The following is a 23,772-nucleotide window of genomic DNA, read 5'->3' on the forward strand; positions in this document are numbered from 1 at the left end:
ACGAATCGGGCATGCATAATAACCCTATTAGCTTGATTAATGAGACGAAACTGCCAGATTGATTTCTCTGATGTTTCGCCGCTGGTAGGCGTGTTCCTCGGGATCTCCCTTCGGCACGCTTTGTAGGTAGGTACAGCCTTTGTATAGGTAGCCCGCCGATCGATAATTGCGCTAATTCTGCGATCGAGACATCGGGACCGATTACGGACCCGGGGATAATCTATAGCGCATACAGGCAATAACATCGCGATACCGGGCAGTTTCGTTGGATTACAGGGCACGCGGACGTACAGCAATTTTGATATCGGCGCGGATAATGGGGCCTTTCTTTTGCTGGCGAGGATAATTTCAAGGCAATCATAAGTGACGAGACGTCGCGATCGGCTCCGGGCTATCGAAGCCCAAGGACGAAATCGACAAATCGAACGTTCGACGGAAACGATTTCGTAATTCGTTGTTTCGCGGAAGCTCCTTGACGAGAGTTTCTCAGGAAGCTGGTTATCTTTAGCAAGTTCAAGGTCACCTGTTTTAGCAATCCTAGCTTTACTTTCGCAGAGGCTTGGAGGGATCCTCAAGGTACGTATCCCGATCCTAAGGGGTAAAACTTGGACGCGATAAAACTTGCAGCGATAAAATACAATCTTGACATATTAAATCCTTGTATTCCTTTGTATTGTTTATTTCCGAATACAAAAATTTAATATGTCGCATTCGACGAGCGGAATGTTAATTGAACAAACGAAAGGCGCAGCAATTGGTCAGCCGACAGTAACCGGCTCCTCTGTCCCTACGGTTCTGTTCAATGTAAACAAATCTGACAATTGAACTGCGGGTCTTCGTACGAAATATAAATATAAATGTAAATATAAATATAATATATAAATATATAATTTATAATAATAATAATATATAATATATAATATATAATATATAATATATAATATATAAATATAAATATAAATATAAATATAAATATAAATATAAATATAAATATAAATATAAATATAAATATAAATATAAATATAAATATAAATATAAATATAAATATAAATATAAATATAAATATAAATATAAATATAAATATAAATATAAATATAAATATAAATATAAATATAAATATAAATATAAATATAAATATAAATATAAATATAAAAATATAAAATATAAATGCTGAGTACAGTCAATCGCGGAGTACAGAAGTTAAATAAATATATGAGCCGTTTATTTTGAAAGTGGCAGAAGTCACTTCACCGTAATGAAAAGTGGTGATTTTTTAATGTTTATACGAAATTATTTATACTGAGAAAAATATCAGTATCCTGAGACAACAAAAATACAAGTAAATTTTCTCGAAAGTTAGCATCCATATTTTTAAACGTGTTCAAACACAAACCCTTAAATATATCGACTTAAAAACAAAGTGACTTATGCCACTTTCAAAATAAACGGCTCATATATCGAGAAATAATCTAAAAATAAATAATACATTAAAAATAGCGCAATAACACCGGTTAATTCTTGTGAAAAATGGTTTTCGAACGAGATGTAACGATTTTGTTCAGCGACGCCACGAAAATTGGCGTCGCTCCAGCGCCAATGATTCGAACGATTGTTTTAACTATCGCGGTTGGCAGAGCGAGGCGCGAGCTAGCACGCGATAGATGAACCATAGAACGAGAATGAAGCATAGAGGAGACAGATGGAGGCGGAGATGGCGGCGACGGAAGGGAACAGGCAGGCCGTGTGTAACGAGGGAATCGTGTGTTCGAGGCGAGAGATCTCTTCCTCGCCATACCATAACTGGACCGTTATGTGACCGGACTTACGGCCTTCTTCTTACGAGCGTTACGAGGAGAGACGTGTGGTGCTCGTGCCGCCAGCTAACGCTCGGCCTGGGCTCTCTTTGCTACGCCTCATGTCAGCGATACATGCAGACCGCCATGCAAACGCGTGCTCGTGTCCTTAACGGACCGTTGGCTGGTTCCTGCCGTTTCCAGATAATCAACTCGCTGCATCGCCGCTCCGCTCCGGACACCCCGTACATTATGCGGGAAAAGCAACCGGCACTTCTAAATGAAGCACGAACCGCTTATTTGTTCGTCGAAATTTACTTTTGTTCGCCCAGCAAAGTCGCACAGGGTGCGTACCACGAGCCACTTTTGCGCTCTTCAGATTTTCTGTCGAGAAAAGCCAGGGCATTTCGCCGAAACAGACGACTTACGGCTCACCCGAAATTTGTCGAAACGCGCTCAGTCTTTCAGACGCGTGTATACGTCGCGCGTCGCATCGCTGTCGGTAATCCAATTTGCATTTCGTTGTTACCTATTCTAAATTAATAGCACTGTTACGGCGACTTGTCCAAATCAAGTCGCTGTAATGTGAAACTACCCTGTTGTGAACAACTCCTTAAAGAATAATAGAAGATAGGGGTTGCCACGGAGGTGCGTTACCAACGGACAATCGAAGAGTCGAGATCGGACCGTCGAACGATCAACATCCCACTTCTGAAAGATCCGAATTGTTATTATATCGAATTGTGTTATAGTTGATATTCTTTATTGTAAATAAAATGCCGCGACGCGAGAGAAATGGTGTAATTCGCAACAGTATATATATTTTCATTCATAACGTTTCACTTTATGTTTTACGGCTTTTTTCGATACATAATCGGAGGAACGCGATCGCGCTCTTCGACGCTTTCCGATCCTGTTTTTTCAGAACCATCTGGTACGCAAACGGTTAAACGACCGTAGGTGGAACAAGAAAGACGTAGAAACGGGACCAAACCTGACAATAAAAATAAAAATAACAAAAATAAAAAGAATAAAAATAAGTTCTCTTGTCGCGTGAACATTCTCTGGGATTTGATTTTCTTTAACCCGAGAAAGATAACCTACGTCGCAGAGGCGCCTGCGAAGACTGTTGATTTTTGTTAATTTTTCATAGAGGTCTAGTGATTTAAGTTTAAAATTACTTAAAATATAAAAAAATATAATATAAATGCATTTTATTTTTACAATAATGCCAAACCTTTAAAATGACTAGATTAACTTAAATAAATATCCATTGTTAGTATAAAATTGACGCCTTAGAAAAGCATGCGCCTCTGAAGCGTATGGTTATCTTTTACGTACGTTGTCATATGGTTATCTTTCTAGGGTTAAAATCGCGTGCCTCCGAGAATTAACCACGTTTCCTAATAATCTATAAATTATTTAAACGTCGTATCACTCGCTACAATGTTCAGTAATTATACGCGCAAAATTGGCTCGGCGTTCGTTGCGCGAGACAGAAAATCGTGGTCGTCGTGCTGGCGGCGAACGCGTCGAATGCTGAACAATTCGATACCGTACACCGTGGAATACCATTGGGCAGAAAATAAAGGTCGAAGGGATCGTATCTCTTAGGCGAAGGTGGCCGAAGGGTCGGGCACTGTGCACTGCGAAACAATATTAGATAGAAAATAAAGTTCTCGGTGGGGGGAAGGCAGGGGGGGTTGTAGAGCTGGAGGATCGTGGATGTGGCGAAGCGAGAGGTCCCGAGAGTAAATGGCGACGGTTAAGTCGGCGCGAGGGTCTGCATAATTTAAGGGCTGGTATGCCGATGGGAACAATTTGTCCCGGGAAGGAAGAAACTCGCGGCGCGACTAGCCCGGGACAAGGTTGAGGAAGGTGAGCCGAGAGTCTTTGACCTCGGCGATCCCTCGAGATCGTGGTGGGCGTCGGGGGAGAGCCTGTGGGCAGCCCGGACACATCCTGGACGATGGCTAGCTTATACGAACACGCTCATGCGAATCGTAAATTAAACAACATCGCGCGGCGTGCCGGTGCTTTCGCGCGATGCGCCTCTCGAACTCGCCAATCGCGTTCGCCAGCCGTCGCCGGTGTCCATGATCATTCTAATGGGCATGACTCATGCGGCACTTCAAACGTCGTGCACTCGGATACCGACGGTTTTCAGAGCTTTGAAACGAACCCTGGTCCGTCGTCGTGGGTTCTCTTTTCACGATGTTTTTCCGCCGGCTTAACCCTTCCATGGCTTAACCCTTCGGGTTATTAGGATCCGCAAGACGAAAGCATTAGCGAAATTTCTGAAAATGTTTAACCGAGTACAGTCGTGATAGGAATGCGAGAAAATGTATACCTCGATTTAAAAGGAAATATCAAGATTCAAGCATCTTGCATCGTAAATGACAAAATTATTGATACTTATGTGAGACAACTTTTTATACTGAATAGCTTTTGTCTGAACAGTTTTTTCGTAGCCGCGATCCATTCGAATATTTCACTGGACTCGGACAAAATTTAATAAAGAGATTAATTCAATAAATAAGTAAAGGAATAGAAATCGATATATGCTAATAGATTAATGGGTGCCGTGTCGAAGGACATTTTCGCCGACAGATACAATAAACTATCATCGAGTTTTTTTTTTACAGAAACTGTAACCATAGTTGTGGATAACGGAGGAAAAATAAAACTGTCTTATCCCTAAGTATGACACAAACTATTATTGCAGTAAGCGTAAAATTAAAATATTTCATATTTCCTAATTTTCTAATTCGCTATTTCCACATTTCCGTTCTTAGGGGGACACATTTCAGTAATTTCATAAATAAAAATGTTTACTTCCATCTGTATTTTCGTGTCAATTATCATATTCTTTCATACAATAACCTTGAAATCGTAGAATTATGCTGCCGTTTCCGAAGCGTTTTTGTTTTTTATTCGGCTCTATGCGACACGATCGGTGCAAGTTTTTATGAACACCGTAGGGGGATAAATGGGCGATCGTCAATAGACGGCATTTTCTCTACCGGAAGCGTCATTTATTGCAACGAGGATGCCATTTATCCTCGAATGCCGTGATCTGTGCAGATTAGTCTCAATCGGGCTCCATTCTACGGCGTCCGAACCTCGAAGCTGGCGAACGCGCGGCGCGGCCGCAGATAACGGGACGGCACGTTAAAATGGCACCGGGCGAAACGCGGGCCAAATATGGCCGAGCCGGGCCATCGTTTTCGTCGCTTACGTAATCGGCTCTCTCGCGTTGCCGGTTTCTGCAGGTCGGTCCAGTTGCCCGTTACGTAACGGAGACCGAACGAACGATGGCCATTTCGCGGCGATCCCGAGCGCTTATGCACCGCCGCAGCTGCACTCGAACGGCCCCAGCCTCTTTCATTAATCCGTCGTTCGTTTTTTGCGTGACCGTTGGCAATTTGTAGGTTCCTCTTCGGAGGAAACGGCCCGTTTTTATCCGTCCGCAAGAAAGCCCCGAGTTTCGCCGTGACCGACGGTAACGCGAATGGCTTCGGGGCTATTTGTCGAACGAAGGAAACGTGTTTCCTGTTATTTCTGATTTATTTTCGCACGCTCGCGTCTGTTTAAAATGTGATTTTAGGTGCCGCTCGATTCTCCTCGACTGACCATATATCGTGGTTTTCTTTCCAGCGATTTCGTGCGCGATGGTCAAAATGGTACCGCGAACGTGTGCCGGTTAATGTAACCGCGTCGAATTGAAAGCTGCAGGAAGCTGCAGCTGAAATTTACACACGCGCATATCGAAAATCCGAGCTTTCACGAGAAACAAATCTGAGAGCTAACATTTTCGAGCATTTTTGTAGAACTCTTCTCAAAGTTCACGCTGTATACTTAACTTGAAATTATTCGTATATTGATTGAAATATGCTTATGTCACCGTTAAATTAATTGAAAAATAACGAGCTCACGCACGTGAAATTGTAGCACAAATATGCGTTCCAGCATTGCGTGCGGAACACTGAAATTATTTAATTGCAATTTCAATTTCATACTTTTGCACTTGAAACGTTATCTGATCTAACCCTTCGCACTCGAATGGCGCCACTAAAAATCGGTATACTATTTTTCAAAATCATTCTAAGAGCATCAGACTCGTTATATTTAAAATTATATATTATTATAATATCATATATATTATACATACATATTATAATTATATATTAATTATATATTATTATAATATCATATATATTACACATACATATTATAATTATATATTAATTATATATTATTATAATATATAATATATATTATATATTTTTTATGATATATATATATATATATATATTTTATAATATATAATTATAAAATTATTATACATATCGTTATATTTCAAAAAAAGCTACTAAAATTGCATTGTACTTGCCAATAGGCTCAATTTCATATGCATAAATCGCAATAAATTACATAAAATAGAAATGCCATAGATCAGAGATCATGTTTCGGATTTCGAATTCAAATAGCTTCGACTGCAAAGGGCTGATACTTTGAATTTCAAGGTTTCAAAGGGCTCAATTTCGAGGTATCAAAGAGACAAATTTCGTAGAAATATGAGAGTCCGAAAACATAATTTTGACCATAAACCGCCGCGCTCCAGACCTCTGTGCACCGATTCGACACGAACATATTCGCGCATGCACGCGAAATAACTGGCTCGCTTGCGTTACTCATTAACGGCACCCGCAGCTCGGCATAGCGCGCGGCTTATGGCACCGGGCCCGCCATTTCGATTTCCACGCGAAACACGTACCGAACCCGGTCTGCAACGCCGAGGGTGGAGAGTGGAACCGAATCATTCGCCGGCCTAATGGACCGTGTACCGTGAGAGAATTCGACGGCGAAACAACGCTCCCGGCTGCCCGCCGATTTTTCAGCGACCCTGCAGATTTTCTTCGCTGATCTACATTTTTGAATCGTTCGCACCGCAACGCCAGGTCACTTCGTGCTCGGAGCAAGATCAGAGATTCAGCTCTCATTTTTAGCGGATCCTTTGTTTCCGATTCTTACCGCGAGTGAATCGGTTTCACGGAATTTTTCATCGTTTTTCATCGCTTCGATCGCTGCGTTCGTTTTATCCGTTGCATTGAATCGAGAAGTTTTACGGAGAAGTTTTAGTCCAAATATTATGCCACGTTGTACAATTTTAATCCTTCGAGGCAACGTGGGATTCGCGTTCGAAGTATTTTGTAAAATGTGGCAAAAAAAAGAACTGCGTTTAAGAGATCTCAGATTTTTGATTTCTTAAAATATTTCAATCGTTTTTGTTTATTTTATGTATACCTTTTTTAAATCTAATTCTTCAATAATGACATTCACTTTCATGTTCTCTGCACGAAATGCAAAATCATGGTCGTCGCACGTAAAAATGGACGAACTAGTTTTCATTACAGCGTTTTGTTCGAAGTCATGACACATTTGCATAATATCCTCCATAACTTTGATTCGTTAAATTCTTTGAATACTTCACAACGAAGCAAATGACGATAGCGAACGTGTTGAAATGGCAGGTTTATGCAACATTAATTTTTACAAACCAGATCGTAAAGCTTGGTACATTTAGATAAGAAACCGCAGCTTATCGAGCATTTCTCTCCGAGGAAACCAATCAGTTTCGTCTTAGGCTGTGTTTCCTGCAATCTCTGTTCCGTAAAAAACGTTCTTCAGACCACCGGTCGCCAATGTTCTTTTTTTGGCGTTCTTTTCGACAGCGTCAACGGATTGCATTGGCCGGCCAATTTCGGCGAGGCCTTCGAAAATGGCGTCACGCGCGACGGGATACCGCGATAAATTGCCAAGGATAGGAGACAATGCTCGGTTCTTTTTTACGGCGAAGGTCGTTCCGGTTTTCGGCGGACCCGACGACGCTGTTCGCAGTCCTCAAAATGGTGGCTATCGAGTGGGCCGGTTGAGCTGTGGGCAGCGAAGCAAACGGCTGCCCACGCTCGATTCGTAAAAGTAAAAGTGTGCGCGGCCGGTGTGCCGTGCAATTCTACGTATTCCATGGAAGATTTTCCGTGTGTGGTCAGAATAGAGGCTGATTCAATCGATCCCGCGTTACAATGGCTGGTTAGGTCATCGGAACGAACAAAGGAAAACTGCGATGTACCGATTTGGTCAAGCGCGGGGACCATTTTTCACCACGATTTACGAACGATCTTTCGAGTTGCAGTCAATTATTCTTAAGTGACGCTCGGCTTGGAAATAGAAATGAAAAATTTAGGAAGACGAGATTAGTTATTTAGTTTAGTTGTTGTCAATCAATTACTATAATCTTTTGTGGACAAGCTGAGTATTAATTAAGAAGAATTTACTGTATTTTGGATCGTTGTTGGGTCAGTTTTTGGACCATTTTGGCACCATTTTTGAGGCTGTTTTTTGAGGCCATTTTATAGCTCATTTTCAACAGTATGTTTACGACTATATTAAAATTATTTTCGAGATATTTGTTGCACTAATCTTGGAACTATTTGTTAGGCTATTCTTGCAAAGCATTCCTTGGACGATCATCGGACAAATTTTTCGGTCGTTTTGAATTATTTATGAGACTATTCATGAGGCCATTTCAATATCACATTTTTATGACCGCGTCGAGATTATTTCACGACGATTTTTAATCGTTTCGAAATGTCGATTTTTGCATTTCGCGTGCGTCGAACGGCTCATCCATATTCGCCAATCAAAGTCGCGAAATCTCGGATGAGGAGCGGAACGAGCCGGCTGGAGCCGAGAGACGAAGTCGGTCAGTTGTTCTTTCGAAATCGATAACTTTCCCTGGCTTATCCAAAACCGGTGGACCGGCCACGCGTGTGTCCAAACTTTCCAAGCCGTTACGCAACCGTCCCGGCGAAATATCGTTGCGCTTCCTCCATAGGCGAACTTTCCCGAAATATTTTCGCAAGATTATTCGAACATCCGCGCGGGCATCGTTAAGAACGAGAAATCGGTCGGAACACGGGATTAGAATTTTGAACGAGCCTATAGAACATCTTCACTGCGACGTCTTTATGGATCCGACGAGCCCGATGAGCCGCAGGTTGCCCGCCCCCGCGATTATGCGAGCCACGGTTTCTTTGTTTATCTCGCTTTGCATTTAATTCCGCGCCCTGCCGGGAATATCTTCGTGCCACAGCGGTTCTTACACGGATTCCCGTCACTCGAAATATATGTTCGAACACGCGAAAGCTATAAACAGGTGATTTGTAGCGAATTAAACAAATTCCTTGCGATGATCGTGAAATAACGACTAGCCGGTGGAACAGGATAGAGCATCGAAAGGAACTAAAAGAGTGTTAATCCGTTAATTCCGCGGTCTAATAATAACGCGAAACACTTCTGTTAACATTAAATCCAGCAGACGATCGTAACGAACGATTTCGCAGTATTATTTACCGGTTTGTCGACACTTTGGAAAATGGTTGAACGAATTTCCTAATTCGAGCATGATATTGTAATCAAAATTATGAGAAGCCTTAATAAATTCGGAGCAGTCTTTTTTTTTAAAAAGCGACGATTTTCAGTGCTCGGTAATATTCCCATATTTTCGCGTTCTAAAAATTTGTGGAAACGCCTAAAGGGCGGCAAATCTAAGCGCAGACTCCTCTTCGATCTCCAAAGTTCGTCGTTCGATACATATATTATAAAATAATATTCTCCGTTAGCAATGTCTTTTATACGAATCGTTGTAGAGTGTACGGTGTCGCAAAAGCGGTTCGAACCCGTCGCTACTTCTCGAATTCAATATCCTCTGCACGCGGAAAACGCCTCAAGTGTATTCAGCATAACCAGTTCCACATTTTTCCCCGTCGCTATCGACGCGAAGCAAATGAAATCTATCCGAGCATTCGGTTGATAGATCCTCGAGGAGTTGATCGTGCTTCCGGCGCGACGAAGAAACCGGCCAATGAATATTTGCACTTGTAAAAACTGTGATTGTGCATACCGATGGATAAAGTTCGATACGGAGACCACTTCTCGAAAGATGTTCTATTACATTCTATATAATCTTTATCTCCTTCGGAAAACTTGCAACTCTATAGATTCACTTTCTTATTGGGTTTCTTTTCATCTCTTAGATTTATATAATTCGTATGCTGTTCAAAAGAATTGCAACATTGGACAAATTTTGGATAAAAATTGGCCAAATTCGGCTGACGACAACTTCGCGAAAAATCATCGTAGGATGGTGACGTTTTCTTTAAATCAAAGCTCGAAACCTCTACTTTCAGGCAATGTTTCTAGATTTTAAGTTCGATGCACGATCGCCGTTGTAATCTTTTAAATGTGAAGCCATGTTCGTTATGTTGAAAATTGTCAAGTTTAACGAAATGCGCGGACTACGACGCTACTTTAAAGTGGTGTAACTTCGCGAAAAAAAATCGCAGCCACGTTTCTCTTTCTTCAGATTAAAGGAGAAGGATCGAACTTCGTTTCACTGCTGGCGGCATCTCCGGAAAAAATTGTACAGAGACCGTGCATTACGTCAAACTCGGCAATTTTCAATTCGACAAACGTGACCTCCCGTTTGTAGGGTTGCATCGAATTTAAAATCGACGCTGCATCGAACTTAAAATCCAGAAACGGTGTCTTAAAGTAAAGGTTTCGAGCTTTGATTTAAAAAAAGAACGATCATCCTACGATGATTTTCGGCGTAGTTATCGTCAGTCAAAGTTGGCCAATTTTTATCCAACACTTTCTATGCTATAACTTTTTCTGAGCAGTGTATATATAACAATCAAATTCATATAACAATAATTATTGTTATATTAACAAAAAATTTAATACTCTTCTTCAATCACACGCCAAACAATTTCCTCTTCCTCGAGTTGATCGTGCTTCCGGCACAACGAAAGAACGTCTGTACTCAAATAAAGAAAAAAAAGACTATGATCGAGCATACCGATGAAGAAAATTCGATCCAGAGACCGGATGATCGCGCGGCGATAATCGATCCCGACGAAATCCAACGGAATCGACGACCGCCGTTCCCTCGGATTCGATGCATCCTTCGGAACGGGGAAAATTCCACGGGCTCCCAAGGATGCAGCCACAAAGTATTCAGCGAAACCAGTTCTGCGATTCTTCCAGGCTCGTTCCGCCGCGTTTTAACAAGAAGCAAATTAAGTGTTTTTAAGTATCCCGTTGCCGGGATCATCGACGAGTTTAGCCATGCTTTCGCCCCGATAAAAACGATCCGGTCGCCACTCGGTGTACAAATAAGCGGACCACCACTATTTTCTCCTATCAGGCCGCGGGGCCGTTCCGATTCCCGATTATTCGGGATATTTGAGGCTCGCATTAGACCGTACAAATGAACGCGAATTAAATGAAAACTGGCGGATTAATTCGCCGCGGCGGCGGCGGCTCGAACGCGAAATCATCTCTGGCAAGGTATAATCGCGAAAGAATACAATTTATTCCGCCGTAGATTGCGATCAAAGTCGCGAGGAGGATTACGCGATTTTTACAGAAAATTATGGCACGGCAAATACGCCATTAAATCTCGGCCGCCGCTGCATGGGATAATTTTTTGATCGAAATTTGCAACATAATGTCGCGTCGGACTTGCTATGGAAATTTCGAGCGTAATCCACTAATTATACACACACATACACGCGCGCATTATATTTGTCGAATTACAGATAACGTAGAAAAGTGAATTGCAATTGCCGCGGGAATAATTTTTTGATAAAACTGTGCAGTCATAGTCGTCGGTGTTGGACTCGTTATGGAAATTTCGAGCATAATCCACAAATTATACGTGCGATTCGCTTGCATTGAATCGAAATGAACTGTTCCCCTTGGCGATTGCTATTAACGTAGACGCGCAACAATTTACGCGGTACAATGCGGACTGTATAAATTGCTAAATGTAAATCGAAACATGATCCTTCGGTCGCCTAACATTCGTAATATAGAACATGATGGACGAAGAAATGAGAATGAACGAGCGGAAGAAGTTGCATATCGTTGCCAGAAGAAAATCCGATCGAACCGGCGTCGAATGTTTCCGCCTGCCGGACCTGTCCCATAAAAATTACGACATTAGCGAACGCGCGGTGGAACGTGATTCCGGACAAACATAAGCAGGCAACCGCCTCGAATTCCGACGACGGAGCCAATTGACCAGAAAATCTCTGCCGCCGGCGGAACATTCGCGAAACCAGTTCCGACGTTCTAATGAACGAATCCCATGAAATGCGCTCGCGTATCGGTATAATAGATCATCCGTTAATCGCGGCTGGTTCTCAATAAACCCGGCCCCGCGGTGCCGCCAATAAATATCTGGCTGGTTGAAAAACAATGCGAGGCGCGATTGCGTCTCGCCACCGTAAAAATATCGTCGGCCAGATATGTCATCGGGGCCCCAACATACTCTCTGTTGCCTAGCGTGCGCGTTCCGAAGAGGAACGCGAGCGAGGATCGTTTCGACAGCTGCAGTAAATCGCAAAATGGGCGGCCGGTGCGCCGGTGTATCCAGTTCTAACTACCTCGTGGCTACGGTATCCTTGACGATGGCCTTGCCAGCGCGTCGCTGCACCTGTGTGCAACGATACATCCTCGTGGAAAGGTACGCCGCGTACAGTTAGCGGAGTTTCGCGCCTCTCCCGCTCTGCACCGCCGGAAATTCGCGTTAGCCGTGAGTTGAACGCTCCGCAGACGACCGATCGCAATGTTGCTTCGTTTCGGGGAACTCGTTTTATCTCGGTTAGGCTTTTTACCTTCCGTTTCGTCGCGTTTTCATTTACATCGTCTGCCGATTATCCGACGGTTTTGTTGGACTACAGTGATTGCTGTTGTCGTGGTTATTAGTATAGTACTCGCAGTATTTAGTGTTGTTGTAGTTAATATTATAGTATTTGCGGTTGCAGTATTTCATATCGCAGCATTTAATATTGCAAAATATTTCGTATTGCAGTATTTTAAATTGTTGTATTTAATATTGCAGCAGTCGATATCACGATATTTAATATTGCAAAATATTTCGTATTGCAGTGTTTTAAATTGTTGTATTTAATATTGCAGCAGTCGATATCACGATATTTAATATTGCAATGCTTCCTGTACTTGATGTTACAGTATTTATTATCGCAATATTTAATAATGCAGTTTTAGTATTGCGAAATATTTAATATGTCAGTATTTGAAATTGCAGTATTTAATATTGCAGTATTTATTACTGAAATATTACATAACACAGTTTTTAATATTGCGAAATATTTATTACTGAAATATTAAATAACAGTGTTCAATATTGTGAAATATTTATTACTGAAATATTAAATAACAGTGTTCAATATTGCGAAATATTTAATATCGCAATATTTAAAATAAAATAAAATGAAAAATAAAATAAAATAGAATAGAATAAAATGAAATGAAAAATAACATAAAATAAAATAGAATAGAATAAAATGAAATGAAAAATAACATAAAATAAAATAGAATAGAATAAAATGAAATGAAAAATAACATAAAATAAAATAGAATAGAATAAAATGAAATGGAAAATAATAAAATAAAATAGAATAGAATAAAATGCAATGAAGAATAACATAAAATAAAATAGAATAGAATAAAATGAAATGAAAAATAACATAAAATAAAATAGAATAGAATAAAATGAAATGAAAAATAACATAAAATAAAATAGAATAGAATAAAATGCAATGAAGAATAACACGAAATAAAATAGAATAGAATAAAACGCAATTGATTAAATTAAATTAGCCTCGAATAAAATACAATAATTTATACAACGAATTTAAAATGATGCAATCGATAAATTATCGATACTATTTATAACATTGCAGTGCATGTTGCATCGATCGCCTCTTGGGTTCACTTATCGTTCATCTGTTTCCCGCAGGAATTTGGCATTTTTCTGCGTCGTGTGCAGTCAGCACGAGATGATAAATAGTTCTCAATATCAAGATAATGCATGGAAGACCGTTCGACACACGTATCATCATTCTAATGTATCACTTTGCGCCGTATCTCTGTCGTATAATTAGCGGACTTTCTTCGACAACTGCCTTCATTTACACTTCCTCCTGCGTGCACGATGTTTCTAGATCGGGCACGCCGATCGATCAACTGCGATCTCATTCGTGCCGATCCGACCAGCCTTGTACGAACGGCCGTGGGACACAGGCGAACGACGGTACGAGGGGATGCTTCATGCGGTACTCGGAGTAACGATCGGTTTCACCGTTCGTTAAATGCAAATTAGTGTCACGGGACAAAGGATACCGCGACCGGAAAAGCTGGGACGACTTGTCGGGCAAGGAAAATGAAAAATCGTTATCATCGATCTATCGTTACGTTGGCAACCAGTCCCTGGGAAACGCGATCTCGACGAAAACGAAAGCCGATCTTTCCTGATCCGTCGAACGATCCGTAAACATGGCCGCTACGAACGCGTGTCCCCGATTTTACAATAAGTCTAATTCGTACGGTAAATAAATTAAACGATGAATAATGAGAGAACCGTGCAATGATAATTGAAACAAATCGAGATGGCCGGACAGAAATCAAGAATCTAAATCCAAACTCCAAGAATTCCAAGATCTTGTTATATTATTATTATTATTATTATTATTATTATTATTATTATTATTAGTCTTGTTTTTTCTCTTTTTACTATTATTTAATTTATATCACTGTTATCATTATTATCATTATTCATATTTTTCCATCTCTTCATATTCTACATGCTTCTTTGTAAATGCTAAAATATTCCACATATGAATTAATCAAACTTTAGCTCGACACATTTTCACGGCCCGTACTATCGACCATATTTGTAACAATTCCGAGCTTTATTCAGCAGTTACTTTAAACAATTTCTAAAGATATTTCTTGCAGACTTATTAGCCTTTTCGTTGTTCCAAACAGCAATCTATTTCATTCAATCGCCGAGAATTGAGCAGCTGAGTGAACGATTTAAACACTCTGGGTCAAAATTGACACTGCCACAGCCTCGTTGCGTCAAATATCGTCCTCAAGATGCTACAAAAATTCGTGAACATGGGCGATCTATGTCTCAGTGCACGACATAATTTCAAACGTTGAAGAAAATTGCAACAACTTTGTGAACTTCGAAACGCGTATTCCAGCGAACCTTTTGGGAAAAGGTAGAACAGTGTCTCCATTCTTCGGCTAACGACATCCGGCGTCCCGGCGGCGACCATAATCCCCACGAAATACGACCATCGTAGCAACAGCAGAAAACCATTTGGCTCTACACTATAGCAACTCCAATATCGCGAACCAGTCGCGCGTAATTTTCCCGGCGTACGATAGGGGGCCCATTAATTTTTCGAAATATTTCCTTATACGGTGGCCGGCGGTGCGTCGGCCGGAGATGCTTGTTCGGTTAGGCGACCGCTTGTCCGTGACGGATAATATCTTCCTAGTAGCGCGGTGTAACCACCGGTTGCGAACGGGGATACGAGCATCGACATCCCCGAAGGACCAATTACATCGTAAAATCCGTGGCCGGTAAATTGCACGGGAGTTCCACCCCGGTGAACGACAGCTGCCCCTTCGCTCCGCCTCCCTCTGTGCTCAGGGGCCCGTGGCCACCTCCGGGCCTCCGTCGGGGCCGGCGATGGTGGCCACCTTTTCCGTGCCCCGGATTTATCGCCGTTCGCGCGCATTCCGCGGACGGGCCTGCCTCGGGAAAATTGTTATTCCCCCGGGCACCGCGATGTAACATTGTCCATTAACGGACTTCCTGTTTTACGTGTACACCTTTTAAACGATCCACGATCGTTACGCCGAGGATATCGGGGACGGCTGAAGGTCGTGGATCGTGCAAAAAGGGAGCCACACGACCCAAGGCCGTGGATCGAGGCGAAATTATAATAGGGCGAGAATCCTGCTAAGGATTCGCGGATGATCGAGGAGAGAGCGGGGTCGTCGGGTTTCTGGGGAATCTGCGATGGGAATCTGCAGTTGCAGTTGCTTGAGGGGGAACAGATTTTTTGGGAAAACGGAACCTTGGATTCGCGGGTGAGATGAAGGATTGTTCGCGCGTGGAATTGTCTGTTCGGTGGCGGGAGCGAGGATCTTTATGCAAAAGGTGCAATTGCAGCGGAGTTCGGCGTTGTTCGAATGATATTTTATTCGAGTGATATTTTGAATAAATTGTTCCAGCAATGTTTTATTCGAACAAAGTTTTATACGGATAATGATTCGAGTAAATTCGACGAATATAATTTTATTCGAATAAATTCTTCAAGCAAAGTTTTGTTCGAATAAATTCGTCGAATAAAGGTTTATTCGAGTAAATAGTTCGAATAAAGGTTTATTCGAATAAATTCTTCGCATAAAGTTTTATACGGATAACGATTCGAATAAATTCGGCGAATATAATTTTATTCGAATAATGTTTCGAATAAATTCTGCGAACATAATTTTATTCAAACAATATTTCGAATAAATTCTTCGGATTAAATTTGATTCGATTAATATTTCTTAAGTCGCGATAAATGCTAATAATAGGGAAACTATTTTGCTAAAGTGTTAAGGAACACGATAATAAAAGAACCCAGTATTAATTACAGTAGCGAAAGAGAAGATAAAATTAGATGATTGCGGAGAATGCTAACAACGGAAAAGGTCTTTCGAAGATGTTCCAAGGCACGATATTAATGGAAGGAATATTAGTTCGAGTGACGGTGGAGAAAATAAGGAAATAAGAGAAAGATGAGAAGTAGCAAGGACAAAAAAAGGAATCCGAGAAAATGAGGAAAGAGAAATGTTTCCTCTGCGGAATGAAAATAATGGTGAAAATAGAACGAAACGATGTACGAGTACCAATAGCAATAAACCGTATGGAATTGCTGTTGCCTAGAAGGAAGAAGATAGTTGTCGCGTCCGCGAAACGTCCCCTTCCACAATAAAACTGTTGATTAATGGGCAAGGGTGGGCGAGCAAACTGGCTTCGGTTAAAATAGTAACAACGCGAAATCATTTCCATGGTTTCTACGAAGATTTACGAGACGCACGGGGTACCAAAGCATTACGGCTGCCCTTTTGCGAATCCTGTAATCAGCCTTGTGTACCATTATCGTGAGAAAGAAAGGACTGCGCGATGTCCAAGGTGGTCATCTCGTGATTATCCATACTCGCTGGCTCCGCAAGGATTAATGGTCGACTTTCACCTCTTTCGTTTCCTCTGGAACCACTCACGACCTCCCTTCGGCTCTCGCGCGTGAATCCACCATAGCCTGCGCCCATGGTTTCCCAACCTTCTCAAACTTTTCTCGACTCGGCACCATAATTTTTCATCCTTCAACAGTTCGATCGACCAATCGAACAAGCGAGAACCGTTCCAACGTTGTTCGGTGATTCTCGGTCGGTTCATTTTTGGTCCTACGAAGGACCACCATTTTTGGTCCCGTTATCGCGAGACATTTTCCAGATTTCCCAGCGAGCGAGTCCCGAACTCGACGCTGAAAGTGACTTAATTTATTCGCCACTTTCGATTCCGCCGACACCGGGATTTCCATGAACCTCGCGAGTTTCTATCTCGTCGATCCCGCGGATACGGTGTTCGCCTATCGACTTTCATCTCGATTGGCTCCCAGGACACTAACTCACCTTGATGAACACCTCGTCGTGCCACGGGGTCCGCGGCCGCGCTAACATTAACCTTCCGAAAGAAAAATCATCCTCGGACATTCACCGTGGACATTATTTTCTCAGCCGTACAGAGAGAAATGGTAATGGGGCGTCGTCGAATCGCTCGATCCACGGCCAACCGAGACAACTTCGAAAGCTCCGTTCGCAAAAACGAGCACAAATCATCAGCTGATTCCAGCAACGACGTCATAGTTCGCGACTTCTACGTCGCACCGAATCAGGTATTCGAATAACGAAGACCGGCGACGCAGTTCCAGCGGATACCGTCCCCTGATTTAGAACCGAATGGAATCCAACGCGATCCCGCAGAATTCATTCCGGCGAGAAAAACGGGTCGCCAATTATGTAAATTAGCATGCGAGGTCTCGCGTCGATCCGGCGGCGTCCAGGATGCATTTTTGTAACATGTTCCGCGGCCACAGTTCCATCAATCTTCGAGGCCTCGGAACGTTCCACCCAATGGCGACAGCCACGCACATACACGCGATACACACACACACACACACATAAATTCCGCCACCTAATGATCGCTTGGCAAAAGCGGGAGCAGCATTTACAGCGAACGCTTGCGCGCAAACCACGGTAGAAACTTTAATAAAAACAAACAGCTCTTTCCCTTCGCTCGGACTTTAACGAACCTCTCGCTTCGCCGCAATAAAATGCTCTCCCTCCCCGTCGCCCTCGTTATTAAATCACTGTGCGTGCTCCGAGACATTTTAACAAACATGTCGATACCGTATTTAATGTAGCCAGGCGAGGCGGACGCTTCGTTACTCCCCGCGGCGCTGATGCATTCTTGCGGCTGTCTTAAATATTATACACGGTGTCCCAAAATTATTGTACAAGCGAGAACTGAGAGGTTCCTGAGGTTATTTGAAGTAACTCTTTCCTTAGCGAAAATGCAATCGGACGCTTCGTTTACGAGTTATTAACGAAAAACATTGACCAATTGGAGAGCAAGTGCGGGCGGCGCTGCGTCCTTGCGGCCAATGCCGCGTCGCGCTGGCCGTCTGGCGCAGCGGCAGTGGTCGCGAGGGCGGGACTTCAGTGTTTTTTGTCAATAACTCGTAAACGAAGCCTCGGATTGCATTTTCGCTCAGGAAAAAGTTACTTCGAATGACCTCAGGAACACCTCATTTCCTGCTTGTACAATAATTTTGGGACAGCCTGTATACAACTTTATTTCCCCCCTGGTGGTACCATTTTCTTCATAGTTTCAATAATTAGAAGTTTTGCGATTGCAACAATTCCTAAGAATAAAAAAGAACAATTCATATTCATCGTGTGTCTACATTTACCGAAATGTTTAAATACTGATTAGAAGTGTGATCATAATTTTATTCAGACCAAAAAGAACGGAATGGAGTTCATACTTGACAGGTTATTATTAGAAATCTCCATCACGTGTCGGACTCGTTAAATTATGGCAAAGGGTAAAATAGGTTTCCTCCGATCGGTACTCAAACGGGAATAAAAATAGTTAAATAGATATGGTTAATTAGTTAGCGTGTATTTTCCAGAGGAAACATAGTTCAATTAAGTTAGTTAAATATAGTCCAGATACCGCGAAGCAAGCCTAATTGGCGGTCGGAAAATTGTTCGCCGAACTTCGAGCGACGGAGGCTCCGTTCCGCTCGGACAAGGTGTTAAGCGGAAAGATCAGGGTGAACACCACGGCTGGAATCGGCTCCGGCCGGCGAATAAGGCGCTCGGGCAGCTTCTCCAATCAGCCCAAGGTCACCGGTCCGGCAACGCCGTGCAGCCTAAGTGGCATAATGGCCGTCCTGGCAAAAAGGAACACCGGGAATTTTAATGGCCGCGCCAGAGCTTCTCTGTCACGGCGTGTTACACCTCTAATAGAAACACCGTTACGTCACCCGTTACATTTTCCTGCCGAGGTGAACGCGTCCCCTTCTAGCACGCCCCTCGTTCCCGCCCCCTGCAGCCCCCTGAATAGAGCGTCCGAAGCGTATCGATTCATTACATCGAGGAATAATCGAGCGGAGAAAAATCCATCGCCGGTGAACGAACGACTTCCGGCGATGTTTACGGACCTGAAACACTTGACCGAGGAAACCTCCGTGGCTGCTCGAGGATAGAGGATCATCCCGGCTTCCTTCGATTGTGCCGACGAACGGGAATCGTGCGATCTTCGGAGCCCACGTTTCGACGATCTTGCACCGTGTGCAACGGTACCGTTCAAAATCATGGAACACATCCCTTGCAGCCGGAGATACGAATTTCTTATTCGATTTTTACTTCTCACTAGTTGAAGTTTCTCACTCGGTTTAGAGTATTTTAAAGAATTTTTAACGCCGCGGTTGCTTCCTGGATTCTTTAGAATTTTTCGAGGACGCGATTCTTCAGTCTTCGATGAGAAGGAACTCGATTTCAAGGATACAGAGAGCACCGCCATTTTATTTCCCGTTGTGGCTAGCTTCGGTCAAGGTCGGTGGTTGATTCTTCAGCATCGAGGATGCAGGGCACTCCGCCATCTTGTCCTCTAATCAAGCCACCTTCGATTTATTTCAGTTGTTAATGGACTCTCCTCGATTTTTTCAATTTCGCGACAGCGTACGCTCCGTCAATTGCGTATCGATTGAACCGCTGTCAAGTACCGTTTCAAGGACAATGATCTAGTTGAAGGACGCGTAAAGTTGGCGAAAGAGTGGGCCGAAACAACGGGTGACAGGATGAGAGCTACTGGCCGCGGCCGAAGCGCGGCGCAGGCCTTCTAGGGTCGAAGAAGAAGAAGAAGAAGAAGCTGCATATTTCTTGCCCACACAGTGGATTATGCTTGCAGCGGTAGGACGGCCGGTCGCTGCTCTTCGTCAAATAGCCTATTGTTCGCAATTTCAGGCCCTTTCAAGTTAAACAGGCTGCTCTGCTTGTTAACGCGCCCACCGCCGCCACTGGGGCATACCGAGTCCCTTGGTAAAACTCCAATTCCCGCGGCATCCTCGAATAACAATCGGCAGGTAGATGCTCTTCAAGCTCTGCTCGTCGAGGAAATACTTCATGTTAGAATGCCGCGCGTTGTCGCTGCGGAGCAGTCTGGTTCACAATTGCCATTTTACAATCCTTCTTCCTTGTCCGACCGTGTTCTGGAACTTGGTGAATTTTCTTCTTGTTGCGAAGTACTCTCCTTCTTCTTCTTCTCCTTCTTCAAGGTCTGGGTTATTTGATCTCCTTCCTGGAAAGTTCACTGCTGCTTTCAGAATGATCTTTGACATTCTAAATAATCGCTACCCTCTTCTTCGCAGGAATTTGTTTTCGTCAAGGATATTCTTCGTCTTCTTCTTTTTCTTCTTCGTGATGCGGATTATTTAACCTCGAAGAAAGCGTTGGCTATTGCTTCTAGAAAGATATTTTTTCACATTCTAAATAACCTTCAGCCTCTCGAAACTTGATGCTTTATAGATTCATCTTCTTGTCGAGAAATGCTTTTCTTCTTCTTCTTCTTCATGGTCTAGATTATTTAACCTTCCTATCTTTGTTCCAGCAAAATTTTAATACCCTTTCTCTTTCACATTTCAAATAACATCCTCTTCCTTTTTCTCAAAGATCTTGGTCTTCTTCTTCTTCGTCTCCTTCTGGAAGATGTCTTCCTGTTTTCTGAATCGCGTTTCTCTTGCCATCAGAGATTCTACCGTTGCTCGAAGACCTCCCCTTTTAACCTTGAACAATTTTCTCCTTTTCTACTTCCTAAATATCCTAGTTCTTCTAGTTCTTCAGCTTCCTAAAGTATGTACTACTTCCTCCTCAGAGCTCTTCCCCTTTTTCTCTTTCACCATTCTAAAGGGTTCTTCCTGTTTTACCAATACTCTTCAGCTTCCCCTCCTCGGTTCTTCTAACTTGCTTCTTCTTTTGTCGAATAATTCACTTCCCTCGCATTCTAAACAATTTGTTCCTTCTTTTCCCCCAAAGACCTTGCTCTTCTTCTTTTTCTTCATGGCTACAGATCTTCTACTTCTTCAGCTACCTGTTTACTGCTTCCTCTTTAAGATCTTCTCTTCAACCGGTCAGCTACCATTGACGAGTATACTCGTCGCGAAGAAAGAGTGTTTTGCGTCGCGACCAGACCGCGGATTTTATGCATATATGGCAGAAATGAAGATTAATAAGAAGATTAATAAGATTAATATGGAAACTAAGAATGTTGATGTATTAATATGAACTCATTACACTCTGTTTAATTTGGCTGAACTGAACAATTATGTTCAAGCTGAAAAAGAGAATTTTTTATTTTATTTTGAAATTTGGATTACTGACTTTCGGATGCGTTTATTGGAATTATTATTAATATATATATTAATATATTATTAATATACTATTATTATTATTATATATATAATATAATAATGATAATAAAAATAATATATAATATATATAATAATAATATATATGTATAATATATATAATATATTATTATTATTATTATTAATATATATATTTTATTATTGGTCGAAAAGGTAGCAGGGTGGCGCATCTTAAACATTAAAAAGAAACCAAAATCGACGCAAAACAGCTCTTGACAAGTTAAACTCGTCAAAGTAGCACATGAAATGAATGACGACTCCGACTCGCCATTAAATGTCAAGGGGTTAAGGTAATTTTTAAGAGGTGCCCGGCAATTAATAACGAGGTTATACTGTCATCTCGTAACTGGTTATTCTTCGTTAAAATTATAGCTCTTCAAAGAGCGTGTTTAAACAAAATAACAGGAAACTCAAACCTATACAGTTACTGTACAGGTATTGTTTAATAGTAGTAAATGTAGTATTATTACTGTAACTTGCACACTTTACAAAGGCAACAACCAACCGGTCAGAATGTCCTCTTTACGATCTCATCTCGCACTTCATCCTCGAAAGAACCCCATTCCACCACCTCGAAAAATCAAATCCCAGGGAGTCTGAGATCACACGAATCCCGAAGTCGCATTCTTTCCTGCCGAAACGACCCTGAGAACCACTGACAAACGAAGAGAGAAGGGTCCCTGCGCTAGTATTGGATCAAGGTACAGGTCCTCCAACCTTGTTGACCTCTGACTGAGGGCGAGCAGCCATATCTGCCGGCCAGTTTTTCAGCCGGAGGACGCTGGCAACCGCTCGGCAAGGATACGGCACAAGTTCGCCCGGAGTGGAGTGGAGACCGGTCTCCGATCGCGTCTCCTCTTTTGCTGAAGGGACTCGCCGTCTTTGTTCCCGCCACTGTCTCTTCTCCCTGTCCTCTCTCCCCCCTTCTCCTCCTCCTCTTTCTTCTTCTTCTTCTTCTTCTTCTTCTCTGGCAGCCTGATCATCCGCCGGACAATGCTGGCGCCGTGGTATCGACGACCCCGAATACCCGCGGGTCGTCGCACCGCGATTAGTATCTTCGCCTAACCCTAAAACTCCGATTTCTCCCGCGGATCGGATCGACTTCCCTCCGAGACTTCGTGCCGGATCAATCGGCCCTCGATCTACCGCCGACCGTCGCTTTCGGCGCCTCGTTACCCGCGCGACTGCACCCTAATATTATGCATTTATATGATTTATGCATTCGCCGATATTATGTACTCGTGCAATTTGTGCATTCCTGACATTTATGCAATATGTGCAATTTATGTAATTGTGCAATTTGTGCGGTTGCGGAGTGTTTTGCAGTCGTTCACCCTTCGGTCATGGAATATTGAAATTTGTTATTAACTAATTCAGACGGACATCTCATTGTCAATTTCTTTCTGAACGACGTTGCACGATGTTGCGGATGTTGCAATGATATGATAATGATCTAGAAATATTATTATTATCGTTATTATTATTGCTTTGACTTCTCGATATTTTTTGAAAGGGCCCTCAAGGCTAAACCCTTACCACGTCGGTCGACCTGACATTTTTCTCATTTAAAATTATTCCAGTCACGAAGTCTCCTCCGTGGGTAATGATGGAATAAATTTCTTAATTCAAGCATTGTTACGTTTGAATAGAAGTAACGAAATGTCTAAATAAATTCAGTCTTGTTATTCTTATGAAACAGCACATGGTAGCCGACTGTTTTGTTATTCTTATGATACTGCACACGTTAGTCGCTTGTCTTTGTTATTCCTCTTCTTCTATTTTTTTATTTAGCATCGAATCAATGACTGTGCAATAGACTGCGTATTTTACGTTACATTATTTCCCACTTATTAAGAACATTAACAATGGAACTGAATTTTGTTTCAAATCCTGTTCGTTGCAATCGAGGAGGAGTAATTGTATTTTGCACAAAGATGCGCGGTGTAGTTATCAATTTTGGAACACGTGGAGCATCATTCAACACG

General features: G+C 42.3%; 1 protein-coding gene across 2 annotated transcripts in view; it reads left to right on the forward strand.

Annotated features, from left to right (window-relative positions):
- Positions 1-23,772, forward strand: part of pio (zona pellucida domain-containing protein piopio) — a 116,351-nt gene that overhangs the window by 61,410 nt on the left and 31,169 nt on the right. The window lies entirely within an intron of this gene.

This window comes from Megalopta genalis, chromosome 11, assembly GCF_051020955.1.
Source record: "Megalopta genalis isolate 19385.01 chromosome 11, iyMegGena1_principal, whole genome shotgun sequence".
Taxonomy (NCBI): domain Eukaryota; kingdom Metazoa; phylum Arthropoda; class Insecta; order Hymenoptera; family Halictidae; genus Megalopta; species Megalopta genalis.